This window comes from Myotis yumanensis, unplaced genomic scaffold (genome assembly GCF_028538775.1).
Source record: "Myotis yumanensis isolate MYYU_CA2020_CCGP unplaced genomic scaffold, mMyoYum1.0.hap1 SCAF_14, whole genome shotgun sequence".
NCBI lineage: Eukaryota > Metazoa > Chordata > Mammalia > Chiroptera > Vespertilionidae > Myotis > Myotis yumanensis.
The window spans coordinates 47,375,082-47,385,451 of NW_027223765.1; positions in this window are offsets into that span (position 1 = coordinate 47,375,082).

The window sequence follows — 10,370 nt, forward strand, 5'->3', positions numbered from 1 at the left end:
CTACACCATGTTGCTTCTCATAGTGACCTCTCTTCTTCAAGATTGCCTCCTTTCCTCCCAATCCTAGTACCAAGGAAGAAGAGATATTTGCCTGTCATCTTTTACTTTAAAAGGAAGAAACAAAGAGCAATTATACTTGAACAAACACTAAGATATGCCCCTACTTTGCCTGGTATCATTTCCTTTCTTTGGTTTTTCCTTACTTTTCTCTTTGGTTTGCTTTATTACCTGTGAGTGGTTACATCTTTCTTAGATCTCTCATCCTTTCTGATGTTTGAACCCCACAGAGAGCAGCAAGGTGTCCTACAAAATGCCCTGGTGTGAAATGCTGATGTCCTAGGAAGCTTGACTCTCAAAGAATGTCACAATGGATTATGGTCATTTTACACGTCACCACACAGACACCAGGGCCACATAAAATATCACAGAACTGGGAATAACTAGGTAAAATTGAAAACAATTACAGATGAAACAGCAGGATCAATATGTGTACAGACTAATTTCGTGCATAGGGATTAAAATTCCTGTTCAGGCTTCCTACTCTAATCTTCTGTCAATTTGGGGTTGTTTCCTATAATACAACAGTTCTTTTGTAGCCTTTACAGATTCAGCTCAGCAGTCCCAGCTTTTCTCAAGCTAATCGGCATGAGAAATTTCAACACATGTCAGCAGCCAGACTAAACAAAGAAGAAATCACTTGAACCATATGATATTGGAAAGCTCAACAACTAGACTCTCCTCCTGAGAAAGTATCAGCTTATAATCATTATATCTATTACTTATCAACAAAAGGCAAATGTCATGAACATACTCAAAATCTACACAGTGGTGTGTAATGATCATTAAGCCATTGTTGGGCACCCTAGTCTGAGCATATACCTGTTACTTTAGCTGAAAGTCAGCTATGATCATCAGCAATACATACATTCATGCTGAGCATTAAGACATGCACATGCCTTGGACCCAGGATATCCAAGTGCCAAGACAATCAGTGAGGAGATATGATCTACAACTTGATTAATAATCATCTAGAAATAGTATCTTAGTTTGAGTTCTCCAAGAAGTATATCCTGAGACAGATATTCCAGTAGCTTATTTGGCAGGTAATTGCAAGAAATATCAGTAAGAGTATAGGAAAGTTGTAGAGAGCGCCTGGGAAGGCACATGGGCATTTCTTTAATTATTGTCAGTTGAGTCCAGTGGCATTGGCAGAGCCACATCCTGGAAACACGCCTTGCCAGAGACAGGAGTGTTGTAAGCTTGACCTTCAGCCCAGGTGCCAGGGGGTGGGTTTCGTTACCTAAATCCAGCCAAGCACCAGGAATGAATACGACTCAGGCCCACCCAAGAATGCACATAATCTCCTTTGTCTTGACCTTTAGTAAAACTTCCTGGGTTTTGCTGTATAAAATAAACACGCTGTATTGGCTCTAGGTCCCTGTCTCTCCATCAGAGGACAGTGGTCCCACCCGGCCCCAACTTTTTCCTTCTATCTCTGTGTCTGTCTCTTTCTTTCATTTTCTCAATCCCCAGCAGCCCCTACTCAGGAACTGGACCACTCTCTAGCCATGCTGGACGTGGAAAAGGGAGAAATATTTACAGAAAGTGAAATAGCAAAGGGAAGACAGACAAAAGTGGTTCACTATCGCCCTAGCTGGTTTGGCTCAGATAGGAATGAGGGGTCTTGGGTTTGATTCCACTCAAGAGCACATGCCTGGGTTGTGGGCCTGATCCCCAGTAGGGGGTATGCAGGAGGCAGCCAATCAATGATTCTCTCTCATCATTGATGCTTCTATCTCTCTCTCCCTTCATCTCTGAAATCAATAAATATATATATATATATTTTAAAACAGTGCACTATCAAACATGTCACTACAAGGGGTGATTACAGCTGCATCTTCCGGAAGAACATTAGGAAACGACGTGGAACACATGCCTTGGACTGACCTAATCCACCAAAGGGAAAAAAAAAAGGCCTGGGTTGTTTAAACACCAACTCCCATCCATCCATGATTGGGGGCTCATTCCGGAGGCTGTGAAGTCCCTGGCTCTCCTGGCATACCATATGAGAGAGCAGAATTGCCATAGTGGCTAGAGATACAGGAGCTGCCGATGGAAGTCAAGCTAGTGTGCACTGAAATGGTAAGGGAATGGAGAGTACTGGCAGGCACCGATAGTATCTGCTACAGGTGGCTGTGGTTCACCACAAGCTCAGGTCACTGAAACTAGCAGAATAAGTCAAAAATTTGATAAATACATTCCAAAACAGTAAGCAGCCTACCACCTTGTATGACTCATTATGTGAACAAGTAAAATAGACAATGTTTTCTAAATGCTCACTAAGACACACAAACCAAACAAAAGTCTCTTATAGTGGGAAATATGACTGCTTTGGGGACTTAAGGAGAGGGTTCAGTGAGACAGTTTTGTTAGAGAGAGGAGCAAGGAGATCAAGAAAAGGGGAAAAGGAAATTTAAAGTAATATTGGTAGAGACAGTATGTTGTTCATTTCATGGTATTGAAGAAATACAAGTAAAGAGCTTGGGATTTTTGAGAAATGAGCATTGAGTGCATTGTGTTCTTAAGACCTAGAGGATGGTTTTGTGAAAGACCTCTGCGGATTTAACACTTCATAGCAAGTAGCTTCACTTGAAATTACAATCACCTTTTATTTGCCTTTCAGTTTATCGCCTGTCTTCTCCAAATAAAACGTAAGCTCCATTGAGGCAAGAACTTTTTTGTCTTATTTGAAAATACTTAATAAGTGAATGACTCTGTTATGGCCACAAAAAAACAAACAGTAGTCGGAAAGCCTGACATTTGTACCACCCATTCCATTCAGCTAAGCCATAAAGTAAAGAGATAAAAATAACCTCCCATTATCATCACAAAGCTCAGGGCCTTCCTGATGTGTGGAAAGCCTTATGGTCACATACTCTTCTGCTTTAGTCACAGACTCCCAACAGCGTCCTCTTCAAGCACACGGGGCCTACTTTACCATGGAAACAGGATTTCAACACTAGAATGGCCTTACAGGTCAAAGAGTCCAATCCTCTGCATAATTCCTCTCTGCTGTGGATTACAGGTCATAATCCACACCTGCAGAAAAGAATCCTGGGGCATTTACTTAACTAGAAAAAAACCACATTTAATGTGAAAGTATTATATTAGAAAAAAGAAAAGTGAGGCATTGTTTTTGCAGTTCAAGGTATAAAAAGGTTGAGAAACTCAGCTGTACCCAAAAGCTCCAACCTCCTGCACAAGTTTCCCAGCCCATACTCATTCCGCTTTTGGGCTGTTATGGGAGAATTGTGGCTGCTAGTAAGCGCCATTTCACAATATACTGAAACGTTTCTAAATGTTTCTCCTATCCTTTTCTTTATTCTCTCATCTTATTTATCCCTTTGTTGTTCTGTGTTAAATGTAGCCTTTGGCTGGATTTGTTCATCAGATATTTAGAGATCGGTCTATTCCCTATAGTTAGTGAGCATATGCACGCTGTCTTCTTTTAACTATGTCTCATAAATAATCACACTTAATCCTTCTTACTGCCATCTTTTGCAATCATCTTCCAGTTACCTAGAACATAAGGTGCATAAAACCAAGCTCAGTGTCCAAGCTGTGATCTCACTAGGGTGGCTCAGAGATAAGCTATGCTTTTTCATCACTCTCTTTCAAGAAATTATGCCTCTAAACACAAGGCCCTGGTTTCACTGCAGCTCTAAAGGCATTTCATTATTCTAGAGGAAAATAACCATTAAAAGCATTTCCTAAAAATTAAAGAATATATTTCTTCAGTAGAGGACTTAGTGCAGAATGGGATGCAATTTCAGTTCAGCTCAGTTTTTCATGTATTGAAGGTTACTCTGGGCCAGCCACTGTGCTAGTGGCTGGGATTCACCGATGAATCAGACACAATCCCTGGTATGATTGTACTGTCATGGAGACCATAAACAAGTAAAAAAGTGAACAAATCAATGTGATGCCATAGAAGTCAATAACAGAATGAGGTGATTTTACCTACAGTGAAGGAGAAAGGGAGTTCTAGGCAGAGGTAACAGCACACAGCAAGTGCCAGAGCCCAGACAAGGTAGAGTCATCAGTCCACAACCTAGAGCGTAGTAGGTTGGTGGTGAAAGAGGCTGGAAGTGTTCCAAGGACCACCTCCTGAAGGTTTTGTAGGCATGCGTCTTAGTTTGTCATAAAAGCAATTGAGAGCCTTATAACAATCAACTGATTTCCTTAATTTTGAGGTAAAGGAAAAATGCATTCAACAAATATTTATGGACACCTACTGTGTGTCAGGCATTATTCAAGTACTAGGGGCATAGCAGTAAATGCCAGCGTGGCTCAGTGGTTGAACGTTGACCTATGAACCTGGAGGACATGGTTCTATTCCCTCTCAGGACACATGCCTGGGTTGCAGGCTCAAGCCCCAGTGTGGGGCATGCAGAAAGCAGACAATCAATGATTCTCTCTCATCATTGATGTTTCTATCTCTTTCTCCCTCTCCTTTCCTCTCTGAAATCAATAAAAATATATTTTTTTTAAAAAAAAGAAAGAAAAATAGTGCTACCCTTCTAGTAGAGAGGACAGACCCAATATACAAGTTTATAATATATCATAGGTGTTGAGGAATGCTGGGGGGGGGGGGGGAGAAGTAGAGTGAGGGGCTAGAAAATGATGGGTGGTCTTCCTTTGGGTAGGGTGCTCAGAAAGAGCTCTTTGAAGAGGTGTCATTAGAACAAAGATCTCAATAAAGTGAGGGGACCACCCATAAGGAAATCTGTGGAAGAATCTCCCAGAGGAAACAGTCAGGTCAAAGACCTAAGATAGGAACAAGCTTGGCATGGTGGAAGAATAGCAAGGAGGCCCATGTGGCTGGAGAAGAGTGCAAGAGAAAGTCATGGGAAATGAGGTCAAAGATAACAAAAAGCCAGATCATCTAGATCCACAGTAAGGTCTGAAGGGAAAATGTTTCAGAAATGTACTTGCCAGCCAGTATGATCCATTTGTGTAAACATAAAAAGATTGTTACACACATAATATTGAAGCTCATATCACTCATCCAAAACTTCTGGACAGGTGGTTTTGTATGTTAATAATTTTTTTGTTTTGCTTTTCAGAAAGGTAATTCATGCCTGTGCCATCTAGCTTACTAGTATAACACTCCTAGAGCAGCCTTGGGAGAGCTCTGCAATCAAACTTTAATATTTCTGCAACAAAGTATATATAGGATAAACAAACACTAAAAAAATAGCCCTGTATCAGGCCAGCCTTTTGGTTTTCAGACCTTTTTGGATTTCAGAATTGCAGATAAGAGATTGTGGACCTAATCTGCACTTGTGTAGAAACCTTCTGGGAGCCTCCCAAGTGACTGTGAGCAATGGTTGGAGGAATGAGATGGGATGGGTGGCAGGAGTGTCTTTTATTCTACTTTATATATATTCATTATTGTTGAGATTATTACAGATGTCCCTTTTTTTCCTTCATAGCTCCCCTCCACCTGGTTCCCACCCCACCCCAGGCCCTCGCCACCCTATTGTCTGTGTCCATAGATAATGCATACATGCATATAAGACCTTTGTCTAATCTCTTCCCGCACCCTCGAACACCCCTTTCCCTCTGAGAATCATCAGTCTGTTCCATTTCCATGCCCCTGATTCTATTCCATTTACCAGTTTATTCTGTTCATCACATTTTTTATTCATTTGATTGTTAGATTCACTTGTTGATAGATATGTATTTGTTGTCACTTTGTTGTGCATGATTTTTTATCTTTACCTTTTTCTTCTTCTTCCTCTCCTTTAAGAATACCCTTCAGCATTTCATATAATACTGGTTTGTTAGTGATGAACTCCTTTAGCTTTTTCTTGTCTGTGAAGCTCTTTATCTGACCTTCAATTCTAGATGATAACTTTGCTGGTCAGAGTAATCTTGGTTGTAGTTTCTTGCTAATCATCACTTTGAATATTTCTTGCCACTCCCTTCTGGCCTGCATAGTTTCTGTTGAGAAATCAGCTGACAGTCGTATGGGTACTCCCTGTAGGTAACTAACTGTTTTTCTCTTGCTGCTTTTTTAAAAAATATATTTTATTGATTTTTTACAGAGAGAAAGGGAGAGGGATAGAGAGTTAGAAACATCGATGAGAGAGAAACATCAATCAGCTGCTTCCTGCACACCCCACACTGGGGATGTGCCCGCAACCAAGGTACATGCCCTTGACTGGAATCAAACCTGGGACCCTTCAGTCTGCAGGCCGACGCTCTATCCACTGAGCCAAACCGATTAGGGCTCTCTTGCTGCTTTTAAGATTTTCTCTTTGTCTTTTGCCCTTGGCATTTTAATTATGATGTGTCTTGGTGTGGTGCTCTTTGGATTCCTCTTGTTTGAGGTTCTCTGTGCTTCCTGGACTTGTAAGTCTATTTGTTTCACCAGGTAGGGGAAGTTTTCTGTCATTATTTCTTCAAATAGGTTTTCAATATCTTGCTCTCTCTCTTCTTCTGGCACCCCCATAATTCGGATATTGGTACACTTGAAGTTGTCCCAGAAGCTCCTTACACTGTCTTCATATATTTTGGATTCTTTTTTCTTTTTTCTCTTCTGGTTGGGTGTTTTTTGCTTCCTTGTATTTCAAATCATTGACTTGATTCTCGGGATCCTCTAGTCTACTGATGAATCCCTATATATTATTCTTTATTTCAGTCAGTGTATGCTTAATTTCTGACTTGTCCTTTTCCTTTTTTTATTTTTTTATTTTTTTGCCATTCTCACTAAGATCCTTGAAGGTTTCACTAAGTTCCTCAGAGGTTTCTAGAAGATTCTTGAGTAACCTTATAACTGTGGTTTTGAACTCTAGATCCAGTAGTTTGCTTTCTTCCATTTTTTTCATTTGTGACATGTTTGTCTCCACATTTTTGCTGCTTCCCTGTGTTTGTTTCTATGTATTGGGTAGCTGCTAAGTCTCCTTGAGTTGATAGAGTGGCCTTGTATAGTAGGTGTCATATAGGGCCCTGTGGCTCAGCCTCCCCAATCACCTGAGGTGGACACTCTTGGTGCACCCCTTTGTGGGCTGTGTGCACAGTTTTGTTGTAGTTGAGCCTTGATTGCTGTTGGTGTCACTGGGAGGAATTGACCTCCAGGCCAATTGGCTGTGGGGATCAGCTGTGACTACAGTGGTAGAGCTGCTGTGCTGGGCAGGACTTGCTTCAGTGGGGCTTTGGTGCTCACTGAGTCTTCCCCTTGATTGTGTCGCTTATGGATGTGAAGAGTTGTAATCTGGTATGGTCTCACACTGGGTACACTGGCTCTTGGGTCTCCAGGGAGTTGAAAGTCAGCCACTGCCTGGGGCCACCCAGCAGGAACTACAGAGAGATCTGCAGATTCCTTCTCTTTGTATCGGATTTGGAAGTGCCCAGACAAGGCCCAGCTATGAAGCAAGGCAGGCTGGTGCTGATGCCAGGTTTTGGGCCTTTTATTGATAGGTTTGGGGCTTCCTGACCCAGCTGCAGCTTGTTTGACAGAGCTTTAGCCTGAGAAAGAACAGATCATTCATATGCAAAACCCACTGTGTACAGCTTGGGTGGAGTTGCAAATTGGGTGGGGCGGGGTCTCAGGGAATCACCAAGGAGGAGCAAACAGAAATGGCTGCCAGTCAGTCCTGCACCAGGGAACATGGGAACAATAACTGCTGTGAGCACCTCCATCTGGAAGAAAGCCACCCACGAGTTCCTACTCCGATGCCAGACAGTCCAGTTTCTCCCCATATGTGTCTGGGTCTCCCAGGGCCTCGTCCAGCACTGGAGCTCAGAGCAAGCAGGAGCTTATAAATTCAGTTCATGGTGCCAATCTTTTAAGAGGAGCAGCTGGGTCTCCAGCAGCCTGTGTGTCACTCAGCCCCAATCCACACTGGTATTTACAGTTGTAGTTCTTACTGCCCATAGGGACTTCTTTGCCCGGCACTCAACTCTGGACTGGGGGTCTAGTGTAGGGCTGGGACCCCTCGCTCCTCCGGGCAGCCTCCGCAGAGGCGATCTCCCTCCTGATTGAAAAAGCAGCACACCGTGGTGCTGGGCCAGCCCATTCTGCGCCTCCACACCTCCTACCAGTCTCAATGTGCTTTCTGCTTTACCTCTCTAGTTGTAGTACTTCCACTCAGCCATTTTTCCAGTGGTAGTTGTTCTGTATTTTAGTTGCAATTTTGATGTTGTTGTGGGAGGCAGCAAGTACAAGTGTTTACCTATGCCGCCATCTTAGTTCTCTTCAAATCATATTTTCTAATGTTCCCAGAAGTTTCTTCTGTTTCCTTATAGAACATGGTCCAGTCTCAGGACCTGTGGTTATTTGTTTTGTTTCCTTTTCTTTTGTTGTTAAAGCAAATCTGTGGGGTTGTGGTCTATTTTGATAACAGGATGTCAGGTTTGTGATAAATACTTGCCTAAAAGAGATGTATAATGTACAAGCCCCTAAAATATTTAGACATTTTTAAATTGCAATTTGCAACCTCCCTATTTCCTACCACTCTCCCCTCAAAAAATTCAGAGAGATGTATTTAACAGACGCGGTGTTTCATGGTGAATGTTATTGGCTGTGTGGCTGAAAACTGTAATTAGCCATGCCTCACTGATTCACACATGAATCGTTCTGAGGTTTATTATTCCACTGGAATGTTAATGAATATGAATACAAAATACTCTGAGAGATTTTCTTTTTATCTTGGTAAAGTACATATTGTAAGGGAAAATTTTATTTAAAATAATTAATGAAAAAATACTCTGTGTATATAACTAGGTCCTTGAGTTTTTGAATAGTAAATAAGACTATAATTTATTGCAGCCTCTTCTCTATGAAGCACACATTGACTTTACACACATTAATTAATTAAGCTTCAGGCCCCCTACCAGGTAAATGTTAATAAGTCCTAGGAGTCCTAACTTTCTGACCTTTGCTCCAATCTCCAGGTAAGAAACCAGCTAAGATGCTGCTACATCTTTGAGAACAGAATAGGCATGAAACCAACATTCAGAGTTCAGATGTCATTTATGAGTAACGTCCTCTTATGAACCTCGTTGAAAATAAAAATAATTTAGGGAAAATGATATTTCAGCACTGCCTTAATCTAGCAGGGATTTTCTTCATGAGAAAATGAAACCAAACACAAACTGGACATATGACTTAACTGGGCCTACTTCTGAATTTAGGGTCACCAAAGCATACAGTAAGTGGAAATCAGATTGCTTTAGAATCCAAGAACAAACTCTACTTTTGACCTTTAGAAAGCTCGTGATGTATATGTCCACAAAATAAACAAAATAATTTCAAAGTAAATTCGTTGAGTGCCCCTGACCTTTGAAACAGAGCAGATGATGTTAATCAGATTTGTACAACTTTAATCTAGCTCAGCCTCCATCTCTCCGTGTATTTTTTAAATATCATAAAGAGGAGTCTCACAACAGGGAATCTTTCAGATCGGAATAGATTTAGAAATAGAGCAGAATGTATGACCTTGCTTCAAGCAATGAAGTATAACTCAGACAATGCAAGAGAGCATTATGACTATAAACCAATACACAGTGCTCTGGAGGGAAAGTGACTTTTTAAAAATATTAACTTAAACACATTGTAGGCAGGTTCTCAATATTACAATAAAATATGGTCTGAGTCCCGATACCAGGAAAGGTACCTTTGGGAAAACTTTGAGTTGAAAATGGCTCGCATGTTATAAAAAGGTGCTCCATCTGAACCCTATATCATTTCTGCATTCTGGACTTCAAATATTTAAGACATGGCCTTTCTAGAACAGACTATTAAGTATCTTGATAGATGTCTGCTTGTCTTTTCAGGATCACCTCCTTGGGTAACCAACCCTGACCCCATTCCACAATCATCTTTCTCAATCCCAGTGGCTCTGTGGAGCTGATCACATTTATTCTTGCCTAAAGTGGTGGGGGAGGGGTGTGTTTCACAGAAAAAAAGCTTGACCGAAGTACTGCAAGCCACTTGGCCACACGATTGGTTCCGGGATGGGCAATGGACCCCAGCTGAGCCAGTATCCTCCGGTGTTTTGTCAGAGAGACCAAGAAAGATGATCCCTCTTTTCTACAATCACAAGCTGTAATGATGATACAAGAGAGGGACTCCTGGCTACATTGCCCACTTAGGAATTAAGTCAAGCAAGGGCAAGCAGAGCTAAGAGATAGAGAGAGGAATAGGACCCTGGTGGTATTACCTTCCAGAATCCAATATTGTCTGAAGCCACCCCTTAGATCTGCCAGTTAAATGAGCCTGTTCTTATTTAAGTTGGTTTGAATTAGGTTTTTGTTACTTGCAGCCAAAGGAGTCCTTTGAATTATGACTAATCCATAAAGTT